The following is a 12,452-nucleotide window of genomic DNA, read 5'->3' as shown; positions in this document are numbered from 1 at the left end:
TCTGTAAATGATGTGGGCTTTTATGATGGTAATTGTCTTGTTTTTCCAGCATGAGCAGTCACATTATTCTTAACCCCACAGTTAGGGGGCGGACGGACACTCATGCGTGCATGCATATATGGAGATGGTGTGGATTTTCTGAAAATGAAGAAAAAATGCTAAAAGTCATGAAAGAAAGGGCTTCCACTGGCTCTGCATCCTTAAGTGACGATTGATTGAGAAGTCAGCCTCTTGTTTTCTATGCCCACATCCCTGCAAGCTGAAAGTCAGAAAAACTCTGCAGAGAGTCCCATTGAATAAGCTTCTTCCTGGCCATTGCTGGCCTTGCTTGGGGGCTGAGCCATGGCTGCCTCTGGATGTACCATCAGCCTGGGTGATAAAAGGGCCAGGCACCTGGGGACGCCGCTCATCCTGGGCAATGGAGAGCTGCAAACATGGTTCATTCTGGAAACATTCTTTGTCCTGAGCAGCAGGGCTTCTCTGCATTCACCTGCTGAAAACTGGATTCTTCTCCTGCAGCCAAACACACTGTGTGCTCCACGTGCTCATGTGTGCATGCCTGTCCATCATCACCTTGTCTTGATTGTGAATCCTGCCTTTTGGTTTGTAAGAAAACCAAATTAATTCTCAGGCACAGATCATATCTAACTCCCCTCCCCTCACCTCTCCTCTCCTCCCCTCTCTTCCCCTCTCCTATCCTTCCCTTTCCATTTCTTTCCCCTTTCCTGTCCTTTCCTTCAGTGTCTTGCTCTGTCACCCAGACTGGAGTGCAGTGGCGTGATCTTGGCTCACTGCAACCTCTGCCTCCTGGGTTCAAGTGATTATTGTGGCTCAGCCTCCTGAGTAGCTGGGACTACAGAAGCTGACTACCATGCCTGGCCTAGCTCAGTGTTTTTGATGAATTAAGATCTAAAACATAAATCAGTGGTGTTTCTTTTTTTTGTTTTTTTTTTTTGGAGGGGCTCAGGTTACTTGGGACAAGAACACATTTGCTGGTCCAATGGGTAGAAAGAACAGCCATGTGAGGATTTTGACACAAGTACTGATTGTGTGTGTGAGTGTGCATGTGTGTGTGACAGTGTGCAAGCGTGTGCATGTATTGTGCATGTGGCTGCATGCACATGTATGTGTGTGTGAATGTGTGTATGTGTATGCATGTGTGCAAATGTGTGTGCATGTGCATGAGTGTGTGTATACGGTGTGTGTGTGTCCGTGTGTATGGGAATTGTGTGCGTGTGTGCATTTGTGTGTGTGTATGTGCATTGCATTTGTGTACATGTGTGTGTGTGCATGTGTGTACATGTGCGTGCGTGTGTGTGCATGTGTGTGTGTTGCCTGAGCCTTCGATTGAAAGCAGGCGGGTGGGTGAGTTGAGGCTGGAGGGCCCACATCACCTCTACCCTCTCTGATATGATCTCAGATCTTCACTTTTATTTTGCTACACATTTGTAGGAAAAAAGACCACTTTGGGCCCATGAACATGGAAACACCACAATGTATGTAGAGGCGGCTCCTCAAGACTAGCCTGGACTTTTCAAAGGAATAATGAAATTCCTTTAGATACTTTTTGTTTCTTGAATTTTAATGAAAAGATTGATTTCTAGTCATTATTTATCTATTGTCAAATGTTAACAAACAGCTGTAGTGATAATTGCTGAATCTCTACTCTATGTTTAGAGGAAGCTGTCAATTCACAAACATGGAATTGTGCTATTTCTATGTCTAAGGCATTTTTCTGTAAATATACAGATTTAGTGCTGGTTTTCAATAAATATACAAAGATGCTAATTATCACTAGAACTATTTGTTAACACTCAAAAATACATAAAAATAAATAAAAGAAATGCCATTTTTCCATTAGGAATTCAAAAAATATTTGTCTTGAGGCAGTGTCTTCCATGCTGTTCTAGGAACTGCACTGTCATTATCTTGTGCTCACGTCACCTTTAGTTTTCCAGCCCTGGCTTGCTCACCTCTGCCTCGAGCCCTTACCCGGTGTGTGCTCTCGCTTCCCTGGAGCACTCGGTATGTTGCTTGTGGGCCTTCTTCGAGGCCGCCCACATCGTGGTGGGTTACAGGAGAAGGGAGCCATGTGGGAACCAGGTCTTCAGGTGCCCTTGGATCTGAAGTTCCCCAGGCACCGATGTTGCTGTGGTGTCCGCCTCAGAGCAGCCTTCCCTGCCAAGTTCAGCTCACAGGAACACTGGACTCAGGCTGCACAGGCACATGCCCTGGCAGAAGCTGATGTGGGAGAAGAACTCCAACCACGAAGGGAGGCTGACCAATGGCACCAGCTTCTGAGCTTGGCCCGAAGAGGATTCATGAGCTAAAAAACGTTTTTCTACTAGTTTACAAGTTTTTGATTTTGCCACCATGTTACCAAACCCAGTCAACTGGAGCAAGGGTGCTGTGGGGTTATCTGCATGTTTGATGGCTCCATCTTGAAGGAATGGTCCACGCTTACCTGGCTGCATCCAGGAGAGGGCCATGCTTATCCGACTCCATCCTGAGGAAGTAGTCCATGCTTACTTGGCTCCATCCTGAAGGAATGGTCCATGCTTACTGGACTCCATCCTGAAAAAAAGGTGCATATGTACCTACCTCCATCCAGAAGGAATGGTCCATGCTTACCTGGCTGCATCCTGAAGGAATGGCCCACACTTACCTGGCTGCATTCAGAAGGAATGCTACATGCTTATCTGACTCCATCCTTAAGAAATGACTCATGCTTACCTGGCTGCATCCTGAAGGAATGGTCCATGCTTACCTGGCTCCGTCCTGAAGGAAAGATCCACACCTACCTGGCACTATCATGAAGGAATGGTCTATGTTTACCTGGCTGCATCCTGAAGGAATGGTCCATGCTTGCTTGCTTCTGTACTGAAAGAATGGTTCTTACTTACCTGGCTGCAGCCTGAAGGAATGGTCCATGCTTACCTGGCTCCATCCTGAGGGGATGGTTCATAGTTTCTGACTGCATCCTGAAAAAATGGTCCCTGCTTACCTGGCTCCATTCTTAAGAAATGGTTCACACTTACAGGGCTGCATCCTGATGGAACAGCCCACGTTTACCTGGCTACATCCTGACAGAATGGATCATGCTCACCTGACACCATCTGAAAGAATGGTCCATGCTTACCTGGCTGTATCCTGACAGAATGGTCCACCCTTACCTGGCTGTATCCTGACAGAATGGTTCATGCTTACCTGGCTGCATCCTGATGAAATGGTTCATGCTTACCTGGCTCCATTCTTAAGGAATCGTCCACCCTTACCTGGCTCCATGCTGAGAGAATGGTCCATGCTTACTTGGCTCCATCCTGAGGGAATCGTCCACAGTTACCTGGCTGCATTCTGAAAAAATGGTACATGCTTATCTGACTCCATCCTGAAGAAATGGTTCATGCTTACATGGCTGCATCCTGACAGAATCGTCCATGCTTACCTGGCTCCATCCAGAAGGAATGTTTTGTGCTTACCTGGCTGCATCCTGAATGAGTGATCCATGCTTACCATGCTGCATTAGGAAGGAATGGTTGACACTTACCTGGGTCCATCCTGAAGGAGTGGTCCACTCTTATGAGGCTACACACTAAAAGAAAGGTCCATACTTATCAGGATTCATCCTGAAGGATTGGTTCATGTTTACCTCACTCCATGGTGAAGTAATGGTTCATGCTTACCTGGCTGCATCATGAAGGAATGGTTCATGCCTACCTGGCTCCATCCTGAAGGAATGGTTCATGCTTACCTGACTGCATCCTGAAATAATGGTCCACGCTTACATGGCAGGATCCTGAGGGAATGGTTCATGCTTACCTGACTGCATCCTGAAATAATGGTCCACGCTTACCTGGCAGGATCCTGAAGGAATGGTTCATGCTTACCTGACTGCATTCTGAAAGAATGGCCCATGCTTACCTGGCTCCATCCTAAAGGAATTGCCTATGCTTAACTGGCTTCATCATGGAGGAATGGTTCATGCTTACCTGGCTCCAACCTGAAGGGTTGGTCTCTGCCTACATGGCTGCATTCTGAAGGAATGGTTCATGCTTACCTGGCTTTATCCTGAAAGTATGTATCATATTTATGTGGCTGTATCCTTAAAAAATGGTCCATCCTTTCCTGGCTGTATCCTGAAAGAATGGTCCCTGGTTACCTGGCACCATCCTGAAGAAATGGTCCACACTTACCTGGCTCCATACTGAAGGAATGGTCCACACTTACCTGCCTGCATCCTGAAGTAGTGGTCCATGCCTACCTGCCTCCATCTTGAAGGAATGGTTCATGCTTGCCTGGCTGTATCCAGGAGGAATGGTCCACGCTTACCTGCCTGCATCCTGAAGGAACCGTCCATGCTTACCTCACACCATCCTGAAGGAATGGTCCAGGCTTACCTGGATGAATCCTGAAGGAGTGGTCCATGCTTACCAGGCTCCACCCTAAAGGAAAAGTTCATGCTTACCTGGCCACATTCTGAAAAAATGGTTCATGCTTACCTGGCTCCATCCTGAAGGAAGTGTCCAGACTTACCTGGCTGCATCCCGAGGAATGGTTCATACTTTCCTGCCTGCATCCTGAAAAAAATGGTCCCTGCTTACCTGGCTACATCCTGAAGGAATGCCCACACATACCTGGTTGCATCCTGAAGGAATGATCCATGCTAACCTCACTGCTTTCTGAAGGAATAGTGCATGCTTACCTTGTTCCATCCTGAAAGAATGGTTCCTGCTTACCTGGCTCCTTCCTGAAAGAATGGCCATACTTACCTGGTTGCATCCTGAAGGAATAATTCATACTTACCAGGATGCATCCTGAATGAATGGTCCATTATTACCTAGCTTCATCCTGAAGGAATGGTCCATGCTTACCTGGTTCCATGCTAAAGAATGGTCCATGCTTACCTGGTTCCGTGCTAAAAGAATGGTCCATGCTTACCTGGTTCCATGCTAAAGAATGGTCCATGCTTACCTGGTTCCATGCTAAAAGAATGGTCCATGCTTACCTGGTTCCATGCTAAAAGAATGGTCCATGCTTACCTGGTTCCATGCTAAAAGAATGGTCCATGCTTACCTGGTTCCATGCTAAAAGAATGGTCCATGCTTACCTGGTTCCATGCTAAAAGAATGGTCCATGCTTACCTGGCTACATCCTAAAGGAATGATCCATGCTTAACTGGCTGCATTCTAAAGGAATGGTATGTGCTTACTTGACTCCACTATTAAGAAATGGTTCATGCTTACCCGACTGCATCCTGACAGATTAGTCCATGTTTACCTTGCTGCATCCTGATGGAATGATTCATGCTTATCTGGCTCCATCCTGATGAAATGGTTCGTGCTTACCTGGTGGCATCCTGAAGGAATGGTTCATGCTTACCTGGCTGTATCCTGAGGGTATGTATCATACTTACCTGACTGTATACTTAAAAACTGGTCCATGCTTACCTGGATGCATTCTGAAGGAATGGTTCAGGCTTACCTGACGGCATCCTGAAGGAATGGTCCATGCTTACCTGGCCGCATTATGAAGGAATGGCTGATGCTTACCTGGCAGCATCCTGAAGGAATGGTCCACACTTGGCAGGCTCCATCCTGAAGGAATGGTCCATGCTTACCTGGCTGCATTATGAAGGAATGGCTGATGCTTACCTGGCTGCATCCTGAAGGAATGGTCCACACTTGGCAGGCTCCATCCTGAAGGAATGGTCCATGCTTACCTAGTTGCAACCTGAAGGGATGGTTGACAGTTACCTGGCTCCATCTTGAAGGAATGGGTCATGCTTACCTGGTTGGATCCTGAAGAAATGGTTCCTGATTACCTGGCTGCATCCTCAATAAATGATCTACTCCTACCTGTCTGCATTCTGAAGGAATGGTCCATACTTACCTTGCTGCATCCTTAAAGAATGATTCCTGCTTACCTGGCTTGGTCCTGAAAAAAATGGTCCACGCCTACCTGGCCACATCCTGAAGGAGTGGTCTATGCATACCTGGATACATCCTGAAAAAATGGTTCATGCTTACCTGGCTGCATCCTGAAGGTATGTATCATAATTACCTGGCTGTATCTTTAAAAACTGGTCCTTGCTTTCCTGGCTGCATCCTGAAAGAATAGTCTATGCTTACCTGGCTCCATACTGAAGAAATGGTTCATACTTACTTGGCTGCATCCTGAAGGAAATGTTCATGCTTACCTGGCCACATTTGAAAAATATGGTTCATGCTAACCTGGCTCCATCCTGAAGAAACTGTGCACACTTACCTAGCTGCATCCTGAAGGAATGGTTCATACTTTCTTGCCTGCATCCTGAAAAAATGGTCTCTGCATACCTGGCTGCATTCTGAAGGAATGGTCCACACTTACCTAGCTGCACTCTGAAGGAATGGGGTGTGCTTATCTGACTCCATCCTTAAGAAGTGATTCATGCTTACCAGGCTACATCCTGACAGAATGGTCCAGGCTTACCTGGCTGCATCCTGACAGAATGGTTCACACTTACCTGGCTCCATCCTGAGGGAATAGTCTGCACTTACCTGGCTGCATTCTAAAGGAATGTTACATGCTTATCTGATTCCATCTGAAAGCATGGTCCATGCTTACCTGGCTGCATCCTGAAAGAATGGTCCATGCTTATCTGGCTAGAGTCTGAAAAACATGGTTCATATTTACCTGGCTGCATCCTGAAATAATGGTCCATGCTTACCTGGCTACAGTCTGGAAAACATGGTTCATGCTAACCTGGCTCCATCCTGAAGGAATTGTGCACACTTACCTGGCTGCATCCTAAAGGAATGGTTCATACTTTCCTGCCTGCATCCTGAAAAAAATGGTCCCTGCTTACCTCACTGCATCCTGAAGGAATGGTCCACTCTTACCTGGCTCCATCTTGAAGGAGTGGTCCATGCTTATGTGGCTACATACTGACGGAATGGTCCATGCTTACCTGGCTGCATCCTGAAGAAATGGTCCACGCTTACCTGGCTGCATCATGGAGGAATTTTTCATGCTTACCTGGCTCCATCCTGAAGGAATTGTCCATACTTATCTGGCTGCATCCTGATGGAATGGTCCATGCTTACCACGCTCCATTTGGAAGGAATGGTCCATGCTTACCTGAGTCCATCCTTAAAAAATGGTCCATGCGTTCCTGCCTACACCATGAATGAAAAGTTCATGCTTACCTGGCTGCATCCTGAAGGAATGTTATGTACTCACCTGGCTGCATCCAAAAGCAATGGCTCATGCTTACCTGGTTCCATCCTGAAGGAATGGTCCATGCTTACGAGGCCACATGACGAAAGACAGATCCATACTTACCTGCATTTACCCTGAAAGAATGGTTCATGCTTACCTGACTCCATCCTGAAGGAATGGTCCATGCTTACTTCGCTCCATGGTGAAGAAATGGTTCAGGCTTACCTGGCTGCATTCTGAAGAAATGGTCCATGCTTACATGGTTCCATCATGAAGGAATGGTCCATGCTTACCTGGATTCATCGTGAAGGAATAGTTCTTGTTTACCTGGCTGCAATCTGAAGGAACGGTCCATGCTTTCCAGGCTCCATTCTCAAGAAATGGTCCATGCTTACTTGGCTGCATCCCGAAAGAATGGTTCATACTGACCTGTCTGCATCCTGAAGAAATGGTCTATGCTGACCTGGTTCCATCCTGAAGGAATGGTCCATACTTACCAGGCTCCATCTTGAAGTAATTCTCCATGCTTACCTGCCTTCATCCTGAAGGAACGGTTCATGCTTACCTGGCTCCAACCTGAAGGAATGGTCTCTGCCTACACGGCTGCATCCTGAAGGAATGATTCATGATTACTTGGCTGTATCCTGAAGGCATGTATCATACTTACCTGGCTGTATCCTTGAAAATGGTCCATGCTTTCCTGGCTGCATCCTGAAAGAATGGTCCACGCTTACCTGGCTCCATACTGAAGGAATTGTCCATGCTTACCTTCCTGCATCCTGAAGAAATGGTCCATGCTTACCCGGCTGCATCCTGATAGAATGGTCCATGCTTACCTGAGTCCATCCTGAAGAAATTTTCCCTGCTCACATGGCTGCATCCTGAAAAAATAGCCCCTGCTTACATGGCTGCATCCTGAAGGAACGGCCACGCTTATCTTGCTGCATCCTGAAAAAATGGTCCATGCTTACCTGACTCCATTCTGAAGGAATGGTCCACAATCACACAGCACCATCCGGAAAGAATGGTTCACGCTTACCTAGCTACATCCTGAAGGAATGGTATATGCTTAACTGGATTCATCCTGAGGGAATGGTCTATGCTTACCTGGCTGTATCCTGACAGAATGGTTCATGCTTACCTGGCTGCATCCTGATGAAATGGTTCATGCTTACCTGGCTCCATTCTTAAGGAATCGTCCACGCTTACCTGGCTCCATGCTGAGAGAATGGTCCATGCTTACTTGGCTCCATCCTGAGGGAATCGTCCACAGTTACCTGGCTGCATTCTGAAAAAATGGTACATGCTTATCTGACTCCATCCTGAAGAAATGGTTCATGCTTACATGGCTGCATCCTGACAGAATCGTCCATGCTTACCTGGCTCCATCCAGAAGGAATGTTTTGTGCTTACCTGGCTGCATCCTGAATGAGTGATCCATGCTTACCATGCTGCATTAGGAAGGAATGGTTGACACTTACCTGGGTCCATCCTGAAGGAGTGGTCCACTCTTATGAGGCTACACACTAAAAGAAAGGTCCATACTTATCAGGATTCATCCTGAAGGATTGGTTCATGTTTACCTCACTCCATGGTGAAGTAATGGTTCATGCTTACCTGGCTGCATCATGAAGGAATGGTTCATGCCTACCTGGCTCCATCCTGAAGGAATGGTTCATGCTTACCTGACTGCATCCTGAAATAATGGTCCACGCTTACATGGCAGGATCCTGAGGGAATGGTTCATGCTTACCTGACTGCATCCTGAAATAATGGTCCACGCTTACCTGGCAGGATCCTGAAGGAATGGTTCATGCTTACCTGACTGCATTCTGAAAGAATGGCCCATGCTTACCTGGCTCCATCCTAAAGGAATTGCCTATGCTTAACTGGCTTCATCATGGAGGAATGGTTCATGCTTACCTGGCTCCAACCTGAAGGGTTGGTCTCTGCCTACATGGCTGCATTCTGAAGGAATGGTTCATGCTTACCTGGCTTTATCCTGAAAGTATGTATCATATTTATGTGGCTGTATCCTTAAAAAATGGTCCATCCTTTCCTGGCTGTATCCTGAAAGAATGGTCCCTGGTTACCTGGCACCATCCTGAAGAAATGGTCCACACTTACCTGGCTCCATACTGAAGGAATGGTCCACACTTACCTGCCTGCATCCTGAAGTAGTGGTCCATGCCTACCTGCCTCCATCTTGAAGGAATGGTTCATGCTTGCCTGGCTGTATCCAGGAGGAATGGTCCACGCTTACCTGCCTGCATCCTGAAGGAACCGTCCATGCTTACCTCACACCATCCTGAAGGAATGGTCCAGGCTTACCTGGATGAATCCTGAAGGAGTGGTCCATGCTTACCAGGCTCCACCCTAAAGGAAAAGTTCATGCTTACCTGGCCACATTCTGAAAAAATGGTTCATGCTTACCTGGCTCCATCCTGAAGGAAGTGTCCAGACTTACCTGGCTGCATCCCGAGGAATGGTTCATACTTTCCTGCCTGCATCCTGAAAAAAATGGTCCCTGCTTACCTGGCTACATCCTGAAGGAATGCCCACACATACCTGGTTGCATCCTGAAGGAATGATCCATGCTAACCTCACTGCTTTCTGAAGGAATAGTGCATGCTTACCTTGTTCCATCCTGAAAGAATGGTTCCTGCTTACCTGGCTCCTTCCTGAAAGAATGGCCATACTTACCTGGTTGCATCCTGAAGGAATAATTCATACTTACCAGGATGCATCCTGAATGAATGGTCCATTATTACCTAGCTTCATCCTGAAGGAATGGTCCATGCTTACCTGGTTCCATGCTAAAGAATGGTCCATGCTTACCTGGTTCCGTGCTAAAAGAATGGTCCATGCTTACCTGGTTCCATGCTAAAGAATGGTCCATGCTTACCTGGTTCCATGCTAAAAGAATGGTCCATGCTTACCTGGTTCCATGCTAAAAGAATGGTCCATGCTTACCTGGTTCCATGCTAAAAGAATGGTCCATGCTTACCTGGTTCCATGCTAAAAGAATGGTCCATGCTTACCTGGCTACATCCTAAAGGAATGATCCATGCTTAACTGGCTGCATTCTAAAGGAATGGTATGTGCTTACTTGACTCCACTATTAAGAAATGGTTCATGCTTACCCGACTGCATCCTGACAGATTAGTCCATGTTTACCTTGCTGCATCCTGATGGAATGATTCATGCTTATCTGGCTCCATCCTGATGAAATGGTTCGTGCTTACCTGGTGGCATCCTGAAGGAATGGTTCATGCTTACCTGGCTGTATCCTGAGGGTATGTATCATACTTACCTGACTGTATACTTAAAAACTGGTCCATGCTTACCTGGATGCATTCTGAAGGAATGGTTCAGGCTTACCTGACGGCATCCTGAAGGAATGGTCCATGCTTACCTGGCCGCATTATGAAGGAATGGCTGATGCTTACCTGGCAGCATCCTGAAGGAATGGTCCACACTTGGCAGGCTCCATCCTGAAGGAATGGTCCATGCTTACCTGGCTGCATTATGAAGGAATGGCTGATGCTTACCTGGCTGCATCCTGAAGGAATGGTCCACACTTGGCAGGCTCCATCCTGAAGGAATGGTCCATGCTTACCTAGTTGCAACCTGAAGGGATGGTTGACAGTTACCTGGCTCCATCTTGAAGGAATGGGTCATGCTTACCTGGTTGGATCCTGAAGAAATGGTTCCTGATTACCTGGCTGCATCCTCAATAAATGATCTACTCCTACCTGTCTGCATTCTGAAGGAATGGTCCATACTTACCTTGCTGCATCCTTAAAGAATGATTCCTGCTTACCTGGCTTGGTCCTGAAAAAAATGGTCCACGCCTACCTGGCCACATCCTGAAGGAGTGGTCTATGCATACCTGGATACATCCTGAAAAAATGGTTCATGCTTACCTGGCTGCATCCTGAAGGTATGTATCATAATTACCTGGCTGTATCTTTAAAAACTGGTCCTTGCTTTCCTGGCTGCATCCTGAAAGAATAGTCTATGCTTACCTGGCTCCATACTGAAGAAATGGTTCATACTTACTTGGCTGCATCCTGAAGGAAATGTTCATGCTTACCTGGCCACATTTGAAAAATATGGTTCATGCTAACCTGGCTCCATCCTGAAGAAACTGTGCACACTTACCTAGCTGCATCCTGAAGGAATGGTTCATACTTTCTTGCCTGCATCCTGAAAAAATGGTCTCTGCATACCTGGCTGCATTCTGAAGGAATGGTCCACACTTACCTAGCTGCACTCTGAAGGAATGGGGTGTGCTTATCTGACTCCATCCTTAAGAAGTGATTCATGCTTACCAGGCTACATCCTGACAGAATGGTCCAGGCTTACCTGGCTGCATCCTGACAGAATGGTTCACACTTACCTGGCTCCATCCTGAGGGAATAGTCTGCACTTACCTGGCTGCATTCTAAAGGAATGTTACATGCTTATCTGATTCCATCTGAAAGCATGGTCCATGCTTACCTGGCTGCATCCTGAAAGAATGGTCCATGCTTATCTGGCTAGAGTCTGAAAAACATGGTTCATATTTACCTGGCTGCATCCTGAAATAATGGTCCATGCTTACCTGGCTACAGTCTGGAAAACATGGTTCATGCTAACCTGGCTCCATCCTGAAGGAATTGTGCACACTTACCTGGCTGCATCCTAAAGGAATGGTTCATACTTTCCTGCCTGCATCCTGAAAAAAATGGTCCCTGCTTACCTCACTGCATCCTGAAGGAATGGTCCACTCTTACCTGGCTCCATCTTGAAGGAGTGGTCCATGCTTATGTGGCTACATACTGACGGAATGGTCCATGCTTACCTGGCTGCATCCTGAAGAAATGGTCCACGCTTACCTGGCTGCATCATGGAGGAATTTTTCATGCTTACCTGGCTCCATCCTGAAGGAATTGTCCATACTTATCTGGCTGCATCCTGATGGAATGGTCCATGCTTACCACGCTCCATTTGGAAGGAATGGTCCATGCTTACCTGAGTCCATCCTTAAAAAATGGTCCATGCGTTCCTGCCTACACCATGAATGAAAAGTTCATGCTTACCTGGCTGCATCCTGAAGGAATGTTATGTACTTACCTGGCTGCATCCAAAAGCAATGGCTCATGCTTACCTGGTTCCATCCTGAAGGAATGGTCCATGCTTACGAGGCCACATGACGAAAGACAGATCCATACTTACCTGCATTTACCCTGAAAGAATGGTTCATGCTTACC

General features: G+C 46.8%; 1 long non-coding RNA gene across 1 annotated transcript; it reads right to left on the bottom strand.

Moving 5' to 3' along the window:
• Positions 1–18: 18 nt before the first annotated feature.
• Positions 19–3,183, bottom strand: LOC129526167 (uncharacterized). The gene is made up of 3 exons (XR_008670778.2): positions 2,465–3,183; positions 1,993–2,326; positions 19–596 (listed from the first exon to the last, which is right to left on the bottom strand). It is a non-coding gene; the product is annotated as an uncharacterized lncRNA (long non-coding RNA).
• Between the last annotated feature and the right edge of the window lie 9,269 nt (positions 3,184–12,452).

The sequence above is a fragment of the Gorilla gorilla genome, chromosome 14 (assembly GCF_029281585.2).
Source record: "Gorilla gorilla gorilla isolate KB3781 chromosome 14, NHGRI_mGorGor1-v2.1_pri, whole genome shotgun sequence".
Lineage (NCBI taxonomy): Eukaryota > Metazoa > Chordata > Mammalia > Primates > Hominidae > Gorilla > Gorilla gorilla.
This window is presented reverse-complemented; position numbering and strand designations above follow the sequence as displayed.